General features: G+C 46.0%; 1 protein-coding gene across 4 annotated transcripts in view; it reads right to left on the reverse strand.

The window, feature by feature from the left end:
* DCLK3 (doublecortin like kinase 3) overlaps nt 1-20,366 on the reverse strand; it is a 70,127-nt gene that overhangs the window by 25,264 nt on the left and 24,497 nt on the right. Inside the window, exon 1 of one of the 4 annotated variants that reach the window (XM_036219515.1) lies at nt 19,842-19,880. The exons of 2 other annotated variants lie outside the window; for them this stretch is intronic. The gene's annotated coding sequence lies outside the window, so the exon portion shown is untranslated. Of the gene's footprint in view, nt 1-605; nt 2,456-19,841; nt 19,881-20,366 lie in introns of those variants that run through there. One more of the 4 variants, XM_016124042.2, reaches the window with a different exon arrangement.

Here is a 20,366-nt window from a genome sequence, read left to right on the forward strand (position 1 = left end):
ACTCTATTATAGTTTACAAGAGGGATCTTTGAGAGTCTGCTTGAAACAATGGAGACTAAGACCCAGGCTCCCCTGTGAGAGGCCAAGAGCAAAGAACAGAGTCAGCATGGAGCCTGAGCTCGTTCCTCTAGTTCTCCCAGGGACTCCCAGGTTGGGCCATGCCCGGGGAGCCATCAGTGGGGAGGCCTGACCCTGAGAACACAACTCCTGCTACCCTAAAGTGAGTTGACCTTCAAGAATCTGCAGCTGAGATAAAAGGCCCAAGGTTTGCCGCTCAGGGAATACCAATAAGAAGTCAGAACATTCTGGAACTTCAAAGGACCCAAGTTTTGTCAGCTCAACTTCTAACCCACTCGAGATGAGGTGATATGTGACAAGATGATGGTCACAGAGTTTGAGACAAATCTGGATTTAAAACCTGCCGTGGCTACTAACTACATGTGCGCACTTGGGCAAATTACTCACGTTTTGGTTCTTTTTCATCTATAAAGGAGAAATGCTAACACCTTCCTCCCAGGGTTTTCATGAAGTGTAAATAAAATAATTATCGTTCACTTAAAGCCACGCTTGACACACACAGTCAGGGCACAGTGATTGCCAGTTACCGATACTGTCCTCGCGATCTTAATATCTCTTCTGTAGGACCATTTCATTTTGGTAGCGATGTAATCTACTGATGAGGTAAAATTCTGCTGTGCTCAGCTACGCCTGGCGTCACCAGAACTCATGGACCAACATGACATCGTGGGCATTTCTTAAAATTCTGACTGAGATTCTTTTGCACTGGGGTTGTAAAAAAAAAAAAAAAAAACAAGAAAATTAAAGGTTTTAGTCTAGGTATAGAAACTTTCTTCTCCAAAAGGTTTCTCCTCTTATTATTAAAAAAATAAATGAAAAAAGGAAAGACGCCAAGGTCATGTGATTGTTCAGAACTTTAAAAATGAGAATGTGTTCATTCTCATTGTATTTCCAAATAAACTCAATAAATGTGTACAACGAGACTTTGTATTTCCTGGTCAACTGTACCCAGGCAGAATAAAGTGTCCAGGTCAGGAAAAGAAACAGGAAAATGAAAGAATGTGTAGCTCAGTTAAACCGGGAGGGTGGGCTGCGAGTTATTAAAGTTACCCCACAGCGTCCATATGTCATATCCTACATGCAGGAATCTGCTGTTTATGCTTCCTTTAGAGAGAAGTTAAAAATAATATTTTAAGTGCGTTTGAATTGTGGCGCAAACCCCAGTGGTGCCAGGATGGGCAATTTGGCGGAGCATATTTACACAGAATGTTTTTCTGTTTTTTAATTATAACATGCAATCTGTTCCGAGATGATTTCCATCTAGACACAGGTGTCAGATTAGATGACAAGTGGTGGCTGCTACTGATCTTCCCACATGCCATAAACTTAGGAGCTTAAAAATCACGTTTACGGTTTAACTATTTCTGGATAGCTGTTCCTTCTTTTCTTCAGAAAAGAAGAGGAAAGAGAGATGCACAGCAGTGGTACCAGTTGTGTCTTCTCATTGGAAAAATCGAGGACAGGTGCTAAGGAAGGTGACCTTCAAATGCGTGTACATGAAAAGACCAATGTTTTTTCTCATTTGTTTTCCTTATGGTGCTTCTCACAGAGTGGGACCCTCGATACGTACTTGAAGGCTAAATAAATGGAAGAGATTTCTTATTCCGAGGAAGGGAGAGGAGAGGGATTTTCAAGAGAGAACCAGGAAGACAAGGGAGCATTCGGGATGTCAGCGAAGCAAAGGACAATACTCGTGGAACAGGACGAACACTGTCGGGGCTCGCATGTTGAGTGGCAACTTAGGATGACACGGAGGCAAATCGTGATGGAACCAGTGGACTCACGGTCTCAGACCATGAAGTTGTGGAGTTTGGGTGTGATGACAGATGACTTGGCCCCATGGTACCCAGAGTCAGGGCCAAAAGGGGCACACTCCCTGGGATGCTATGTCCAGCCAGTTTCAGTGGACCCGACCTCAGAACCAGCCCTCATTCCTGCTTGTTAAGAGAGCAATCTGGGAACACCCCATCCGTGAACCCAGGAGAGGCTCCACAAGAGTGGCCCCCATCCCAGGGTGCAGAGGCAAAGGACGTGAATGCAGAACAGCCCGGCCTCCACCACACCACCATCAAGCATGGTCAGTCCACTGTCCAGACGTTCCCAAACTCATTTAAAACTTCGGCGGCCTGAGGCAAGCGTGAGAACTCAGTACCCCTTCTCTCCCATCTTAACTAGGTTCTGTCTGCATCAAACTACGAAAACAACCGAGATGCAAATATTTTTATCCTCTCTTCCACAAGCCCTCCTCCCTCCTTTAAAATTCTTCGTCCAGAGCAAAATTTTCTTCTGCAAAGGTAACAGAATAGAGGATGCTGAATGTCTGGTCCTTGGTTGGGGAGAGCAGCTATTAGAGAGAAAAAGAACATAACACATCCCATGAGCCCTGGGCTCAGTCTCCAGGAATGATCTCACTCCCAAAGACAAGAGCACACTGAGTACTTTCAGGCTACTTATAAGCAGCGTCATCTGGGTACCTACCCTAACTGCCCCGACCAGAAAGCCAAAGGCGGCCCCACATCCACACATCCCCAACGACCTCAAAGTCGAGTAAATGAAATCATATGAAATTGCCGGTAATTCTACCCATTTTGACTTATGAAAAAAATGGAAATTTCATATGGTTCGACAATACTATGTTGGATAATAACCCCTACTCTATCCCCACATCACCAGTAAATAATTAACGAAGGGATAGACAATAAAACTGGAACATCCTAATTCCCAGTCCTCGGTCACCAAGCCCACAGCATCCCAGGAAGTGACATAGAGAAAAGATGCTCTCGTAGCATTGTTTTCCTGTTAACTTCCTAAACCAGTCTTGATTTAACAATACTGCTCCTTTTGCCTCATACACCACAAATACAAATGCTTATACGTTTTCCCACCAATGCCAATCCAGCCCCACACATACAAGCACTGCTTTGGCTGAGCCGCTCCTCTGCTCAAGAACCTACAATGGCTCCCTATTACCATCCACAGCTTGATATGTAAGGCCCTCCACAATCAGGCGGCCCCCACCCATTCCCAACCCCACTTGACCTTCCCTCCTCCCACCCATCCAAGCCTTACCATCTTGTAAGACCTAAGATCCATATCCATCACCAAACTATCCCTGACCTCGCAAGTTCACAGGCATAGCTCCCTCCTCCAAAGACCTAGCCATTTCATTAAACCAACATTTAGTATAAATGCTTGAGACCCAATGCCGGCGCGTGGCTGTGGAACACCTGGCCTCCTTTTGGCACATCTTAGCTCATCTTTACCTCATGTTCATAGGTGTAAATATTCTCCCTCTTGCCTAAAATTAAACTCTCCAAAAGCAGAGACCATGGATTATGTAAATCCCCCTACTGCCCCCTATTACATGCAGTAGGCACTAGAGATTCAGGGAAGCAGTTCCCAGCCTGAACATCAAACGCCTGTGTCAAGTCTGAGTCTTCCAGCTCTCGTTGTAAATAATTGAGAGTAACTACTTCCAGCACTGGTAGACGTCACACAACAGACCTCCTCAATAGATTGAATAAGTGAGGTGAAACAAAGTATGATCACAGGTATCCACTGACTACAAGGATATTTGCCAAAGCAGCATTTTATAAAGAGTAACTGAGACAGGTAGAGGAGAGCCGTGAAAGCTTCATTTTAGAGTTGTGCGAAGAACACTAAACAAGGGGTCAGATGACCTCATTTAAATCCTGGCTCTACCAGACTCTTATTAGCTGTGTGACCTTGGGAACGTACTATAACCTCTCTGTGCCTCAGTTTCCACATGTGCCAAACCTGATCTCTCACTCATGCTGAAGGTGCCCAGCACACGGCTTAGCACACAGCAGGCACTCAAACTGTGTTTGTTTTCTTCCCTCTCTAAAAGAAAACAGGCCTTCTAACCTCGGATTTTCTCCCAAATCCAAGGAGGATATGAGGCTAAATGTTACTCTCCAGGGCAAATTTGTCATTCATATAGCAATCAAAACACAAAACCAGTTGGACAGAACAGTAAGGGAAACATGCCAGCAAGTGTAGGCATATAGCTCTTCAGGGGAGACAGACCACCATCCTGCTCACTGATCCCAGGATTCTCTGACTGGTGCGAGCTAATAAACTCGGTAACCACACAGGCATTTTGCCGTTATTACCTCTAATGGGTTCAGCTCCTCTCTGCTGCGACAATTCAGATAAATTAACATAACCTGATTCCACAACGGTCAGCTCTACTCCTTATTACACTGGAAAGGCTATCAAAATGACTGGAAGTCACATTAACCCAGTTTCCTGTCTAATCATTTTGTATTACTTGGTTTGGGCTGCTAATCATTTGAGTTTAGGATCGAGAAAAACAAAAGAAAGAAAAAATGTACTGCTAAAATTAATCTTTTAATTGCCTTTTTTAAAAATCAGAACAAAGAGAGTGTACCTTTTCCTAAAGTGACTAAACCAGCAGCTACCATTCCAGTACCCTGTGTTCTAGAGGGCAGGGCTTCGCGAATATTAATATGCGCGCACACACACACACACACACACACACACGCACACACACACATCCTGGGGATCGTGCTAAAATATGATTCCTAATTCAGTCTGTCTAGGTCCAGGGCGGGGCCCGAGGGTCTGCATCTCTAACAAGTTCCCAGGTGATGCCAATGCTCCTGGCCCATAGACCACAGTTAGAGAAGCGAAGATATAGAGAGAAGTTCAAGAGCATCCTTCCGGGAGTGCTGGTCAACTGTAACTAATTTCAAAGTGGGCCATCCACACGCCAATCCCTGTAAAAAGTGTGACAACGAACAGCACGTTTATTTTCATATGTGAGTAAGCGCTGGTGTGATATGTAACCAAAACGTGACATCACCAGCGCAGAGAAACAAAAAGGCCAGTCATGGCTTCTTTGTTGAAGGGTTTTCTTTAGAGCATAGTGAACAGAAATGGGGTGGGAACGATCTAGAAATGCAGAATCTCAGGCCCCACCCCAGACCTACAGAATCAGATTCTGCATTTTAACAGACCCTCAGGTGTGGTCTGGTGCAAATTAAAGTTTGAGAGGTCCTGCTAAAGACTATTTCTTGCTTCACCGAACTGGTTACTGGAACCAAAATATTCAGACCACGACAAGAGAGACCATAAAGTACTTAGCTAATTTACATCCTTTCCATTAGTCCTGGAAATTTGGCAGTGTGACCTAACTCCACCCAAACTGGGATCCAGAGGTGGCTCTTAGCCCAGGGACGCGTTCATTTTTCCATTGCCTGTTTGTACCAGTTGCCAAATGGGCAGGCAAGGGGGCAGTTGAAAGGGTAAGAAGGAGGTGCTTTGTGCACAGGCCCTGGCGGACAGCTGGGAGGGGAGAGTAAGCAAGGAGGCAATGACAAAAGAAGGGCGGGCGTAGTATCTGCACCATGCCCTCATGAGCCTCAGAGCACAGGGTGAAGGATGGACGTCAAGGGAGCATGTTTCAAAAGCCTATGGGAGGCGCTGGGACCCAAGTGATGAGGTACATACAGCAGAGTAAGCAGCGCAAGCCCCAGGGCCCTAGGGGGAAGAGGGCAATGTAGGGCTCTGGGGACACACTGACAGCCAGGGGACAGCAAGGGGAGGAGGGAGTGAGGAGTAACAACACAGCCAAAGGAAGAACAGGAGCCACAGTGTACCTGGGCACAGGTGACATCCTGCCCTGAGGACTCCCAGGACGCCAGCTGAGGTCCTGTGTGAGCAGGTGGGGCCCCTGGGACTCCAAGCTGGGCATTAATAGTGACACAGCCTCATTTGCTCCCAGGGCTGGCGAGGCCGCCGACATTCCAGGGCCCACACAATAACCGTTTCTCTGCAACTGCTTTTCCTCCAGATAAACCCTTCTCCCAACTTCTAATTATTTTGTCACACACAGTCTTTATGCTCCTCTCTCGTCCTTGGCTCTGCGTCCCACTGTTGAGGAGCCTCTCCAGATGCTGCCCTGTCCCTCATGTTGTCCTTTGTGACATCCGATGCTGGTCCCTGGGGATGGCTTACCTTTCAGTGTCACCCCCTGGGTTTAAAGTTTCTGCCAAACATTTCCAGCTCGCCCACAATCTCACCCCTGGGGGGGGAGGGTCACCGCTCACTCAGTAAAATTCCAAAGGGGCTTGGCTCACAAGCCCGCTGCTGTTTCCTATGACCTGGATTTTTAATTCCAGCCGTCTGTTGCAGCTCTGATTCACAATGACCTCTGTCTGGGCTCAGTTTTGCTTTGCCCGGTTCTGTCCAGGTTGGCCCTTTGGGTGTGTTCACTTGAAAGGCGAGCACTAAAGTACACCCACCTGGGGCCAGTTTGCAGCTGACTTGATGTCTGCAAGACTTCACTGTATTTTCCTCTTTCCGTCTGGTTATCGCATCCCAAGGCTTCCATCGGTCCCCTAGTCCCACTCACCTATGTCACAACAACATGCAGACACCGGGCTAGCTACAGCTTCCCCACGTTCCATCCATCCTTATAGGTGAGGCTGCAGGAACTCTAAAAGCCAACCCCTCCACCTTTTCTAGAAAGACTGAGCACACCTATCTCACTTCTACATCTCCATGCTTTGGTTTGGACGGATCTTAGATTGATATAAAGACCCCTGACATATTTGGACCATCTGTCGGTGCCTGGCCCTGACACCCCTCACCCCATTTATTAGGTGCTTATCTAAGGGGCTCTGCCACCTATTACCGTACAGGAAAGAGGAGCAAAGAGCCTGTGGATTCTATGAAAGTGTTCTTTAACTGGTCTTGACTTCTGGTAAGATAACTTTCATGTATAACATATAATTAAAGAACAAGCAAGCAAAACAATGTAAGAGGAAAGGTATCCAAAAATATACAGCCCGCATTCATATTTAACAGAGATGACACAGGTGAAAAACACTGAGGCTGTTTATGTAAAATAATAATAAGAGAATATCATGAATAATTACATGCCAATAAATAAGACAACTTTCATGGATTCCACAAAAGATACAAATTACCGAAGTTCACTCAGGAAGAAATAAATAAACTAAATAGCTCCACTGTGTTTTATCTGAGGTTTGGGTATACCAGACCGAGGAAGAACTTTCCATAAATATTCAAGACATGGCCATTTACATGATCGATTGGATTTACTGGTAAAAATTGCTTATGTTGAAATATGCACCCTTCGTAAACAAATGTAATGCCACAGATCCAATCTGAGGAGGATGCAAATGAGACTTAGAAGGAGGATCTGTGAATTAGACACAAAGGCTGTGTGGGTGAAAATCTTTGCACATTAGAATTGAAAGGGCCAGTAGCCCACCGCCCTCAATTTTCATATACAATTGTAGACCAGAGAGGGTAAGCAACTAGCCCAAGGTCACACAGTTAGTTAGTAAGAACTGAAACAATCCTTCCATGGATCCTGAATCTTTTTGAACAATGGTTTAGACAGGTGTAGGGATGTCACTTAAATCATGGAATAAAGTAAAGCTCATGGGATCATGCAGAGGAAATAGAGCAGGACTCAGACTCATCAATGGACATCAATATCCAAGCAAAACAGACTCGGTTTAGCTCTGCCCTGATTGTCAAGACAGCCAGTATCCCGATTGTGCAAAATAAAGTCGCACGGTGTTCCCACAGCTGGCAATAAACAAGTAAGATTTTCCCCAACATCCCCCTAGACAGGCTGAACTAAAAAACAAGTCTCTGAAGTGTTTTAAGATTCCAGACAAAGGAGAGTGATATTGGGGTAAAGCAGATTAAGGTGCAAACTTTTTTTCCTTTAGAGAATTCAAACTAGGTTTGGTTTTCCTCTAATTTAAAAGTAGGGAAGTCATGGTATCAAGACATTGACTGCAAAAGGCCACCATAAAGCTCTAGCAGTGACCCCAATACCCATCCTGAATACCACAGCTAAGAGGGTCTTCACCGGCATGTTGCAGAGCGCCCACTGGTCCTCACTGGCATGGAGCCTGTGTAGCCACCACCAGCCTGGCCCCCCAGGATGAGTGGCAAGACTGTAACAAGGTGACAGGCACAAAGTCGCCTGCATGTGGTAAGCACTCAGCACATACTGGCTAAATCACACTGATAGCAGTGGCACCGAGGCGAGCCGGCTCCTCCACTGAGAAACCAACCTCAGTGGGCAGAATCTTACCCAGTTCTCTCCAACAGCCCAACCGCTGGATCTGGGCCTTTTGAGGGCATCATATAACTGGTTTAACAGACTGCTGCCTTCAGAGCAAAGTAAACCTTGGCAGCTTCTGGCTTCTCTAGGAGTTGTGGTTAAGCTGCAGGATCCCTTGTAATGCTATTTCTTGGCATTTGCCAAAAAAACGTAACCCACAGGGACGGACTCAACTAAATAAACAGGCCTTGTGTGGCCAGATTTCAGACACACATACCTGATGTCAAGCATGTAGCCGGCTGGCAATAAATAGTTGTTGCATGAAAGAAGCCAGTAAATCCATAGCAAGAAGAACGAAAAGAGCTTATCAGTGGAGTCCATAGTCATGGGAATGTGCTAGATGATCACAACCACCACGTGCTCAGGATTTTCATCAGTTTCTGCCCCAAATCTATCTAAAGCTACTCAGTCATGAACACTCTACAGGGCCAGCACCGTCATGGATGCTGTAGGTGAACAGTCAGATCCCCTTACCAGGCGGTGGCCCCATCTACTTATGGAATTGACTATTAAAGGGCCATCACTGCTCACTTCTCCCAGGAATTACCCTTCGCTGACTAGAGCCGTTCCTCCAGGAGGTTCCACACCTAATTCACCTTCAAAGAGCAGTCCATAATCGATGGCTGACTGATAGAGCCTGGGAAGAGTAGAAAAGACTAGCTCTCAACCCAGGGTAGGACCAGCTCCATGATGCAATGCATGCCCCAGAGCTCCCGTGGGCTCAGGCTTAAGACCTGTCTCCAGCTGAGGCCACATGCTGCTCAACTTGCTCCTTTGCCCTTCTCCTGAAAGCTCTCCTCCCAAAGTTACATGCACAAAAAGCCTACCCTTAGGTTCTACTTCTACGGAACCTAGACCCACACCATTGCCCTGAATTATGAAAGGCCATTACATTTTAAAATAAGGATGAGTGCTGAGTGTCTTGCAGTGTTTTGGTTTTTTTTTTCAAATTCTTGAATAGCAAGCATCCCTGCTCTCATATTTCATTAAAAACACAAGGCAATTAATTACCCAGAGATGCCTGGGGTGTCTATTTCTCTCATACACATTCTTCCTACCTTTGCTCAGGTCTTCGATGACTCTAATATCAGGTCTCCAAAGGACTCTCCTGAAGATTCTCACCCCCTTCATGTCCCTCCCCGTTACTTGCCAAGCCTGCTTCTTTCTTCATCGCACCTAGCGCTACTGGTGTTACGATACTTACTTGATGTTTTAGCCTCTGTCTCCCCAACCCTCTAGCTCTGCACTGTCTAATACAATAGTCATTAGCTACATGTGGCTATGTTCTATTTAAATTATTAAAATTACTGTGGCCATATAGTAGACACTCAATAAATATATGTGAGTGAATGAAAGAATCATTTGTGGTGATCATCAGTGATTCCCTAATATCTAATTTAAAACTTTTACACTATTCTCAAGGGTAGGAAACGAGCTGTAAGAACATTTAAGAGAAAAGTTCCTTTAAAAGCTGCGAAACAATATGACTATTACTGGTTGAATTTTTAGTGGATGGTAGTTAATTGTAGGTTAAAAAAAAAAAAAAAAGAACACAACGCCAGCCTCCAGATAGAGATAGACACTGCTGAGAATTTCTGATGCTTGCTCAAGGCAACCTGAAAAATGTAGAATGTCCCCTTTACCCCCACTCCCTCCTCCCAATAGAAAAAGAATCCATCGTGTGTGTGTGTGTGTGTGTGTGTGTGTGTGTGTGTTTCTTTGTTAACATCCTCACTTAAGACTACTTAAAAGCCCACACATTGTGTTTCTGGCATATGAACATGCTGAGGGCAAGATAAAGATACCAGCCTGTCCCCTAACTCGCCCCCTTCCACCTCTACACTAACACTCCTTCCCTTTCAAAGAAAACAGCTTAACAAACACACCTACTTTGTGCTTGTGATGAAGAAAGTGCAGCAAAACACAAAGAAAACCAGGCAGCCACTGCTGTCTTTGCTTTGTAATCTGTAGACAAAGCAACTGGGAAAAAGCAAACAACTTACAAAGGTTCCTGAGAACATGGGAACCAACCACAGGGTTCTCTCGACTGGTTCTCTGATTTCTTTTAGTTTATTTTCTGTTTCTCTTAACGTGACTGTGGGCTCCCGTTTCCCTTTCACACTATAAGATGTCTTTGGAAAAGACCACCATCTTCAAAAACAGTGAAACATCATCAGTTATGCCATTCTTCAAGTGATCAAGTCCTTTGAATTCTAAAATAATATTGATGACATGAAAGAGAAAGCACTAAAAGGTTCTGACAGTCAGCACACAGCATACCTGTAACCTCGTCCTCAAGAGTTTTCTCATAATGAGTTTGCTGGGGAGGTCTGCGAGCCTTCCGCATCAGTTAACTCCAAGTTCCAAAAAGATAAAGGAGCTTCGAACTAGCACACTTGATTTCTTTCTGCTTATTATTTCTTTTTAAGTTAATACATCCGATAATTTAGGTTTTCTTAACTTGAGACCCGGAGTGGAGCCATGGTGTCCTTTTATGTGTTTTATGTTAACTAGCCTGACCTGTCAGGGCCTGTCTTTCATGTCACTGAAGAGCTAGCATCCTGACATTATCTTTTATTATCGAGACTCAAATATAAACATGTTCTAACTAACAAGTGTCAATCATCTAAGGGAAGGCCAGGATGTTGGGGCTAGTGATGTCTAGGACCAGGCAGAGATGCCTACAAGCAAGTTTTAAATTTCTTGAGAGATTATATCTCAAAGAGAAAACACGCAATGAACCCAAGCTGTTTGCTGTCGTGACATCTATAACTCTGCACCTGAATTGTGGGGTGGGATGCTATGATTCCTACAGCATGAATGCTCCTTTTACACCTTTTCTCTCTATCCTTTAGTCCCTCCCACCTTGAATTCAATTCTAGAATGTACCTATTTATTTATTCTGAACCACCGGGAAAGGTGATTACAGGACATGGAACTTCACGCAATAGCTTTATATGTTTTTACTTTGAAATATAATTAAAAAGTAGACATCGATAAGGCCAAATTTTTTAGTTATGTATATTTATATTATATTTGTGTTGAGCTGTCCTATATAACAGCAAGAACAAGTTGGAAAACACAATTTAAAAATAATAACATATATAGTGTCAACATATAGAGCATTCCTAGGAATGACTTTAGCAAGAAATGTATATAATCAACGTAAGGAAAACTATAAAACTGAGGAGGAAATAGAAGATTCAATTCAATGACTGTCCAATGCAAAAAAAATGGAGTCCTAATAAGTTAAACATATCAATTCTTTCCCATTGCAATGTGTGGGTTTAATGCAACTTAAGCACTAATGCAGTGTTTGAGAGAAGACAGGAGGGAAATGAGTAATGAGTAATGAAGACAGTAAAATATATCACAGAGGTACTATTATGATGTCCTGGTACTTACACAAGAATAGCTGGATTTAAGGAAAAAGAAAACTATAGTCCAAAAATAGATGCTAATTCACATGAGAATTTAATGTATAATAAAAGATCATTACAGACTAATCAGGAAGGTAAAAATAATTCTTATTCAATATTGGAACAATTAGTTAATAATTTGGAAATAAAATAAATTTAGATTTTTATTTCACAAGTATATACCAAAATCAATTCCAGATTAATTAAAAGCCACAGATAGATGTAATTAAATCGTACTTTAATGTTAATCAAACCACTGAAGAAAGAACGCGTTTTGAAAGTAGAAGCGTTAAAGGAGATAACAAGTAAAAGGTCCCAAAGAGATCTTACGTATCATACAAGATACAGGATGGAGATATGAGGTGTGCTGATTTATGTATTGGTACCCCAAAGGAACAGTGCTGATGCTGTGTGTCAGGTAGGTAGGTGCCTCAACTGATGAATGTCAAGAAGCTCAGTGGCTACCATAATAAAAGCTCCTTGCACATGTGAATTCCAGTGTGGACTAAGCAGCCTTCCTCCATGTCAGGTCCTCCGAGGCCGCCACAGCAGCAAGACAGACTCGGTGGCGGTGCCCTGGCTCTTACCTGCCTTGCATGAGAAGTGACATACAGCACTTGTACCCACAGTCCAGTGGCCCCAACCAACCCAAAAGGGTCTTGGGTTGGACTCTTCCCAAAAGCCAAGACAGGGGCAAGGATGTGAGTTTGTTTGGGAGGCGAGCCAGGAAGCACCGGAAGAGAGTGAAGAAACAAAGCAACACGAATGAGCAGACAACTGCCGTGGGCACCCTGGGCTCAGCTCTGCTTGGAATTTCTTGGGAGACTGGGTAGAACACGCCCAAGGGTTGTACTGCAGAGGGTCAAGGAAACTATGCTATGTATCCACCTGGTCCCTACCATTAGTGGTTGAAGGCTGCTGCTGGGATTAAGAAACAGCATGTGCAAAGGGCATCATGATATAGATTGGTGTGTTCAGGTCCTCAAATGAAGAGTTGTTTGGAGCTTAGAGTGTCCTGGGAAGGGCTTGGTCAGGGAGGCAGAGCTCAGTTTTTGAAGATGTATTAGTCAGGATAGGCTAAGCTCTGCTGCAGTGACAAATCAACTTCATCATTCTAGTGGCTGCCTGGCACTCTGGTTTTCCCTAGGAATGGGCCAACCATGCCCCTACACTCAGAGAGAGCCCTCAAACAGGTTGCAGTGGATTGTGAGGGAACCATCAGAAAAGGGACTATGGACAAGAAATGATAGCATCTGCTAAAGAAAGGGAGCATGTAATTTCTGGGAGTACCAAATACGTCTGTCATATATGTAGAGACGCAGGCTCCAGAGGATTCTGGTTGCAGCCAATCTGAAACCAACATAGCATCTGAATTCAATTGAACAACCAGCTTCATCCAATCTATTTCTGAAAGATACTCTAAAATCAAGGCTATTATTGCTGGGAAATCTGTCCCTCCAACCAGCCCTATGGCCCAAAGATGCTACTTGAAGGGTTCCCTGGACTAGCTCATGGGTGTGGAGATGGCTGTTAGGGAAAATGCTCCACTAGTTTGCGGGGACTCCAAGATGAAAAGACACAGTGCTTGTCCCTAAGTAGTATGTGGTCTCTGGAGATGACAGGTAACACTTGCTTACAAATTATTTATCCCAAGTTCCAAAAATACACAGCATGAGGATGCTACACATCTCCCTGGAGATCCTCAGAGGCTCTGCCATGAAGGCGATGCCATACCAAGACCAAAAGACATGAAAGAGTTTGTCATGAGTGAGGACAAGTGGGGTCAAAGCCATTTCTGGCAGCTCGTTCATGCTGCTTCCACTAATTGGTGCCTTAGGCTAATAATTCATAAACAGGAAACGCCAAGTTACATTTTAAATTATTTAATGATGAAAACTTTAATTAAGACAAGACTTCACTCTAGCGACAACAAGGATTTGTTTCCAGTTCATGACATTTTTGTTTGTCTGTTTGGGTGGCCTTGTGTTCTTTGCCCTCCACCTCCCCAAAGTGCAGAGTTTCCATATTCCTCATTACGGAATTACCTAGAGATCATTTAACTTGTACCAAGTCTGCTCTTTCCTCAGAGAATTTTGAGCATCTCTGTCCAAAAACACAAGGTGGAAAGTTGATTGTTAGCACTCTCAGAACCCGAAGGCAGATAGCTAATCACATCATACGGTATCAACAGTTTCTAGCTCAGAACCATGTGCAATTTTCTCAACTTTTTTCATTTTCTTCAAACATGGAGAAGACAAAAATAGTGTGTGCTTAATTAGGGAAAATGTTGCCAGAACCCCCCTCCAATGGGTCATAAGCAGCAGGCACGACAGAAAGGCTAAGGAAGCCACTCATATCATCCAAATGAACACTAGATGCTGCAGTTCCTCAGAAATTCATTCAGGAAAGCTCAAGTTCATCAGAAAAGATGGGAGGATGAATATGGCTGAACATAGCTCTGACCTTGAGCTCTTCTGTTCTTTTCATGGACACGTGTAATCCTCAGTCTGGTCAGTGGCACCATCAACTGCTCCAAACTCCATAACTAAGAATCATCTCTGACTCCTCTTCCCTCCCCTCACCTCCTACGATCTCCAAGTCCTGTGCATTCCACCCCCAAAATGCATCTCAAATCTGGCACCTCCTCTCATTCCCTTAACTACTTACCGCCTAGCACCCACCCTCATCACATCTGACCTAACCCATCTGGCTCAGACCTTGCTCCCTGCACCTCCCCTACCCGCACACCTGAACAAAATACTGTCTCTAAATCATAAAGCTGGTCATCTCTCCCCCTTCATGAAACACTCTGGTAGTTTTCGATCTGTTTCTCAAATTCTAGGGAATCTTCAGACATATTCTAGAGGGCTCAGATGTTCTCCAAAATTACCAGCTGTTTAACTTTGTGCTTTCGTTTTCATGATCGTCTTTTTTAAGAACATCGTTTCATTTGAAAATCAGCAAACATATTCTGGACCATCTGAATGACCATGCGATGACCAAGTGCTGCCACATTATTTCACCGTCTGTATTCTTACATTGATGATGTAGTTAGCAACAAGAAATATTACTTCAACTGTCACAGGCTAATGAGAAATAACAAACCAGACAATAAAGAGAGAGGGAACTGATGAGAGAATTGAGCCATCATGCAACTCATGTGATATGGCCCTTAGCATGCCAAATTCGTAAGAACCCGAACAATTATTTATAAAATAAACAATAGCTTCATGCATCACATTAAATTCCTGAAGTTAATCTGAATTTCCTTGCTTTGTAGCTGTGTTGATATTACACTTATATATTTGTGTTGGTTTTATAGTCTTATGAAAGCTCTAAATTTAAGAAGTTTAGACCTATCGAATGCTACTACATATTTGAATTGCATTATAATAAAAATAATTTAAGCTACCAATAGGAAACTATGAGATTATTTTTCCTTTAAAGAAATTCACATATTACTCTCCCTCAAGAACCTCTAGTTTCCCGAGCGAGGCTTAAGGCTCATAACGAGGCATATGTGGGAAAGAACGTGATGTCTCTGAACCTTCCATCCATAACCCCCATCATTCCCCAGGCTCCTCACAATGACTTCTGGCCAATGGGTTGTGGGCACCGGCAGCAATTCATCAGTTCCAGACTGAAGCACAAAACAGCAAGAGAGCAACTCTTCCACCATTTCCCCCTGTGCAGACGACTACATGGACCACATTCTCCAAATGGTGTGTCTGCAGCATGAGAAAGTTGTGTCATTTTGGCCCTCCACTGACCTGTGAGGAACACATAGTATGAGTGTGATGTAACCTTTGTTGCATTAAGCTACTAGGATGATGAAGTTGATTCGTTCCTGCAGCAGAGCTTAGCCTATCCTGACTAATACATCTTCAGGAACTGTGCTCTGCCTCCCTGACCAAGCCCTTCCCAGGATATTCCAAGCTCCAAACAATTCTTCATTCAACACAACAAGCTGTTTCGTGACACCCTAACTTCGCACATGCTATTCCTTAATCCTAAAATTCCATTCCCCATACTCTTCTACCCTCCTTCCCCGCCCCCCACTGATTCAACCTTCACAACCCAGTTCAGATTTAATTACTACCAGGAATATTTGCTTTCTTTTCCAACCCTCTTAGCCCCACCACCATCACCCACAAACTCTACAGAATGCTTATCTCACCACGTAATAATCACATGTTTACGTGACTGTCCCCATGATACCCCCAACCATTCAATGGTAGGTTCAGTGGCTTATTCATCTCTATACCCCAAAGCCAGCATGCAGGAGAAGTAAGCAGCATTTGGCCATTTGGCCACAAAGAGCTTTCTCCTGGGGACTGATCTAAAGGCACTTGAAAGAGGTGGGTTAGACCCATTACCTCCTGTAGGAAACACCTTACTCAACAGCAGCCAATCCCGGCAGTCTCTACGTTAGACCAGACCTGCCTAGGAGGCCTGAACCCTCCCTATCACCTCCCCAAACACGGTGTTCTTCAGCCCCCACAAAGGCCTCAGATTTTACCTGGGGGCAGGGGCGGGGACAGCCTAGGGCCTTGTACTCAAACTCTGGTCCTCAAAGGAGCAACACCTACAGAATATAGGAGCTAATGAGATAAGCAGACCTGAATCAGAATCTGCATTTCAGCAAGATCCCCAGATAATTCACATGCCCAATATTTGAGAAGCACTAACCCAAGGCACCCAAACAGAATTCTTCAGCCTAAAAGGTAACTTTAACAACAATACTTCTCATTTGAAATAATATCCACTAAGTATTTTATATCATTAAATCTTCAGAACAATCTAATCGTGCCCATTTTACCAATGAAAAACTGAGGTTCATAGTAGTTGAGTACTTTTCCCAGGATCCCACAGCTCTGAAGTACCAGAGCCAGGTTTGAAGGCATTTTTAATGGACTCAAGAGCTCTAATCCCCATAACCGCACAGTATATGGCACGCTGCCATTTGCAAAGCTCTGTAAACACTTAGCCTCCGAGCTGGCCCAAGCAGCTCTGGAGACCTGCCCATCTCTTCACACAGCCATGGAACTGGTGCTTCTCTCTACCCCAGTTACTATGTATACCACGATCCCTCCACATACAGCACTGTTCCCGAGAGACTGCCAGTTCTCCCTGGGTATAGATTTTATGGGCTTGCTCAATAATTGTTCGATGAGTCACCGGAAATCTTCCCCCTCTGATCATCAAACGATCCTCTGAGGTCGGCTGGATAATGATTATTAAGAAAAGGACGGTGAAGACACTGAGGTTCCCAGAGAAGTTCAATGACTTGCCCCAGATTACCAGGAAGCCTCAGACCTCTGGGGATGGAAGTCAGGTCCCTGACTCCCAGTACAGAGGTCTTCTTCCCCACTCTTCCTTTCTCCTTGTGTTTCCCTCTTCTGACCTACCTTATAGGAAGTTAACAAAAACATCCTTTTCAAAGAGCTCCCCTACATATGCATCTTCAAAGGGGGCTCTGCTTTACCACCAGATGGGCCAAATTTAGACATTAACAGGAGACCACAAAAGGAAAAAGTGAGGAAATTCTGAAACCAGATACAATGGACCGCTGGATGCAAGAAAAGGACCTCATCAAGCAAGAGCCTCTGACCACAGCAGCCCATCCAACCCCCTACACAATGAGCACAGGTCAAGGCAGAGGCCCCCTGCAAGGCCAGGCGGGTGAAGTTCCCCTGCAGTCTGTGGTATTATGGTTCCACTAGCCAAGATAGCTTTTCCTGTCCCTTCATTGGCTTTAGAAAGAAGCGAAGACATTTAACCAGTTTGACATTTCACCAGAGAAAAGCAAAAACATCTGCCTGAAATATTAAAATATCTAGAAAAACATGGGAGGGAAATTTCCCATGAACTGGGAAAAGCAGGTTGAGAGAAGCCAAGGAATGAGATCTCGGGACAAGTAAGCAACTCTCCATCTTGTTTTGCTTTTCTGAGCACCAAGGCCAAGCACCACTCCATCCCTTCTGTTGGGCACCATGCACCACCAACGGCACCCCAACGAGGGGGCTGATGGGCACCGAACCCCTGCTTGCTAATCCTGTGCCTAAGCACAGGGCTCCATCTGCCCAGAAGGAGGCATCTTGTGCAAGTTCATGCAAAGGCACTTGACAGACCGGCACAGGCTACCCATTACTGATGATATAGTTTTACTTAGATCCTATGGAAGGAAAAAACAATGCCGAGAATGAACAGATCCATAGAATCAGATCCCAGGATAAGAATCCCTATGAAAGTGTTTCATTAGCAAGTATTACTAGGAAAAACTGGTAGGGGAGTGAAGAAGAGACAAGAAAGAGAAACAAGCTCAGCAAAGACTCAGGGAAGTCAACTGACAACTCTACAGTGAGTCTCTGGAGACAAAGTACTTGGAAGTGTCCCAATCAAGGGCAAGAGAGCTGGACTATTTTTACTCCAGCACCTCTCAGTTGTTGCTTAGGGGCTACCCCCAGTACAATTCACAGGTACTCCTTGCTCTCAATTCCTACTGACCAAGCAGACACTAAGGCCATCCTCCCACAAAGAGGAGGGGCTGGCAGTTGGGAATGAATGCACCCAGCACACCAAAGATGGCAAAGAGCTCTGAAGGGATACAGCATAGCCCCGAAACCCTTGTGAAGTCCAGTATTTTCTTCCACCAGTTTTGCCTAAATCTGGCTGTGATAATGCTAAGAACATTTCTGTTATTCTCAGGCTTCATGGGATGCTCATGCAGGGACTCCTTCCTTTCTTCTACTTCTTTTAGCTCGCCATCAAAGACCATGGCTCAAAGATCTTTCAGACCTAAATGGAGTGAGTTAAAGAGCATCTTTCAGAAATCGTTTTCTGCCTCTCTGTTCTTTCTCCAGTGAAGCATTTTACGGCACCACCTAAAGCAATCCAACTATTAAATCGAAATGCTATTCTGAGGCTGGGCTGCCAGGTGATTCCAAAATCCCTTTCCTTTTTTACTTCCCCGGGCCCCTGTTTCTTGCTACCTTGCCCCTGAAGGATAAGCCCGATGCTTGACTACCGCTCTAGATGTCACATTGATTGTGACTGTGGTTGCTAGGTCAACACTAGTCCAACAGAGCACCTCTGTGAGCAGTAAGAGAGACCAACTTCACAGCCTCTAACGCTCATCAAAGCACAGGACCACTCAATGCCGAGGGGCTTCATGAAGGACAATGGCAAAGGCAAGACCCAGGTTCAATCTGAGAGCCGACGCCCTGGACAGCATTTCATCAAGAAAAGAAAAGGAAACAGAGTCAACAGGGAGGGGGCGAGGTGGACGGATGACTCACTTGGGGATGAATAACAAGTGAGTTCCCTCCACAACTTCTCGTCACCCCCCACTCCAGCAGGCGGATACTCTGAAAAGGTGTCCCCAGACGCCTCTGCCCAGCGCTGGTGCGGTCCCTGCCACACAGCACCGCCCCCAGAACCAGACGTGAAAGGCAGTGTAAATACGCTCCTATATTTGAAATTAATTAAGGAGATATTTCACAAACTCGTTTCCTCCTCCCCCCCCCCCCCCATTAATTCTAAAATGCTTTGGCTGTAGTCTTTTTCCTCGTGGTCTTTAGTTCTTCTGCGTGTTTATTTATCTAGCCGGATGGGAGAGGTCTGCAGATGTGAGTTCAAATCCCAGACCCACCGCTATCGAGCCTCGTGTCCTCAAGAGTTCCGGGTACCTCCGTTTTTCACATCTGAGAAATGGGGACGATTCCACCCTCCTCACAGGTTTGTGAAGAGGATGAAATGAGGTCAACTCTCAGTAAAGCGCCTAGCAGGTTAAGATGCTCAGTACATTGTCAGCTCCCTCCCGGGTGCCTTCTTCCCTCTTCTGCAGCCCCGCCGCACCTCGAAAGATGCCCACGCGTTTCCCAGGAAGGCCCGGCTGGTTGGCAAGGGAGAGGAAACCAGCTCCGGACAAGCGTTATGCCCAAGCGAGCGAGTTTCAGCTGGTGTAGACGCGCGCGCGCGCGCGCACACACACACACACACACACACACACGCACGCAACACACACACAAACACACAACTCACACACACAAACACACGCAGCACACTGTGCTTCGGGCACCTCCGCGCGACTGGCACTTCTGCCCCGACCGGCACGCAGCGGGGTCTCCAGTCCGGGCGGCGGCAGCGCTCCCACCCCTGCCCGGCTCCGCGCGGGAGCGCACTGCACTTACCCGGGGCAGGCCGCGCGGGGCAGCCGGGGGCGGGCCGGGCCGGGGGCGGCGGCGGCCGCGGGGTGGCCGCGGCGGCGGGCATGGCGTGGCGGCGGGCCGGGGGCGAGCGGGGCTCGGCGGCGACAGCGCGGGGCGGCGGCTCGACCGTCCGGCGAGCGCGGGAAGGCGGGGCGCGACGCGAGCAGCCACGAGCCCGCGCCCGCCCTCTCTCCTCTTTCCCTCCCGCTGCTCGCCCCGCGTCGCGCCGGCGACAACCACCGCGAACGTCTCCGGGGGCGCAGGGCTTAGCAACCGCGCGCCCGCCACTGCCTCCCTCTGCGCGCCGGCCCGGCTGTGCGCGCCGCGCGGGGACCGGAGGCCCGGCGGGGCCGGGCTTGGAACCTGCACCCACAGCCACTACTTCGCCAATGAGCGCCAAAACGTGGCCCCGGGGGACTCCTCGGCAGCCCCGCCTCTCCCCGCCCAGCCGGGTCCAGCCGGTCTGCGCTCCCAGCACTGCGCGCCCTGGAGCCAGGTACGGTCGGG

The sequence above is a fragment of the Rousettus aegyptiacus genome, unplaced genomic scaffold, assembly GCF_014176215.1.
Source record: "Rousettus aegyptiacus isolate mRouAeg1 unplaced genomic scaffold, mRouAeg1.p scaffold_m13_p_4, whole genome shotgun sequence".
Lineage (NCBI taxonomy): Eukaryota > Metazoa > Chordata > Mammalia > Chiroptera > Pteropodidae > Rousettus > Rousettus aegyptiacus.